Raw genomic sequence first — 1,764 nt, 5'->3', positions numbered from 1 at the left:
TTTCTCACTTGTGTATTTTCTTTTATGTCAATATAAGGATGAAGTTTAATCAAATGTTTCTTCACATTCTTTGCAACCATATGGCATCTCTTTTGCATTAAAAACTTTGATGTCATGTTAAAGGTTTTCCCACATTCATTCCATTGAATGCACATCACTTCTGTGTGGATTTTCTGATAACTTATGAGACCTGATATCTGGGGTTAAGGTTTTCCACATTCAGTACAAATGAAGTGACTCTTTCCTATGAGAAATCTCTGATGTCCTATGAGACATGACTTTTGGCTGAAGCCTTTATCAATTCACCACATACAGAAGCTTTCTCTTCAGTATGAATTCACTAATGAATAAGATCTGCCTCCTCTAAGAAGCTTTTCCACATTAACTACATACATAGGTTTTCTCTCCCTTAAGAGATTTGTGATGTTTAATGGGCCCTAATTCATAAAGATAGGATTTACCACATTCAGGGAATTTACAGTTTCTGACATTAATGAGTTGTCTGACTTTGTCAGTAAGGTTAAACTTTTTAGGGAAGGATTTCCCTCATAGGCTTCATCTATGTGGTTTCTCAACCATATGAATCATCTGATGATTAGTGAAGAAAGACTTCTTAGTGAAGGCTTTCCCACATTCACTCCACACATATGGGTTCACTCTTTGATGAGTTTTCTGATGCTTAATGAGTTGGGACTTATTTATGTTGAATGTCCAACTCTCAGGAAACTTCTTTTCAGTACAAATTGGTCATGGTTAGCATGAAAAAAGATTCTCTCATCTCCATGAAGCTCAGCTGACTTTGTTATTTCATCATTTTGCTTCTGGTTGCCTACTGAGAGAGTTCAATTTTATTTCACAGCTTTTTCACATAAGATTTTCCCCTGAAGGAAAATGACGTTTGAGCCAATGAACAATATTGTTCCGTGCATTATGTTCACAGCATTGTTTCATTTTATCTATACAGCTTTCACTTTGTGAGTGTCTGAACAATTGGTCATCGACTTTCTGGATTGCAGAATTCATTGGGGATTCAAGTATAGCTTTCATCTAATAGAGGAGACCATGGTAGCTCTTGTTCCAGCCTGGAGAGTGCATCAGGGTTGTTAACTTGATACTCAGTTGACATCAGGTTGCTATAGTTATCCAAAATCACATTCCAGTAAAGGTCCTACTGAGTCAGGTCTAGAAGCTGCCACTTCTCTTAGGTGGACTTCATAGTCATATCATCTAATGTCAGTGATTCCTAAAGTTAAATAGCCTATAAAGGATCAGGGTACAACTCAGGATCATGAAGCGCATAGACAGATTGTCTCTTCTTAAATGTAGGACAAGTCTCTTAGCTCCTCTTGGCCTAGCCATCTGTCACCAATGGATTGTCACTGCTAGGTTCTCTTGCTGTCTTAAGTATTATAGCACTTTCCCAATATTACATCTTTCAGGAGTTTTTTTTTTCCTCCCCACATCTCCCTCATTTCTTTCTTCCTATTGCATCTTCTCTTACCTTGTTTTGTCTAGGGGTGTGCATACTTTTGCCAAGGGTATAATTCGCATCTCTATTATCAAGAAAACATTGCTGTGTTTATAAAAGTCCAGCACATGGTTGAAGCCCATAACTTTGTATTCTAAAGAGGAAATTTCTATTTATTTTAACAATTGAATACTTCAAAAAGTATCTCCCATGGAAGCTGAATATTAGAAACATATAACTAATGTTTTATCTCTAGATTTTCAGAAAGTTCAATTGTTATTTTAAAATCTATTATA

This window comes from Echinops telfairi, unplaced genomic scaffold (genome assembly GCF_000313985.2).
Source record: "Echinops telfairi isolate 266 unplaced genomic scaffold, ASM31398v2 ScPeMD7_7475;HRSCAF=8513, whole genome shotgun sequence".
In the NCBI taxonomy this organism is placed as follows: Eukaryota; Metazoa; Chordata; class Mammalia; order Afrosoricida; family Tenrecidae; genus Echinops; species Echinops telfairi.
The sequence above is the reverse complement of the archived record's forward strand: the minus strand, read 5'-3'. Positions refer to the sequence as shown.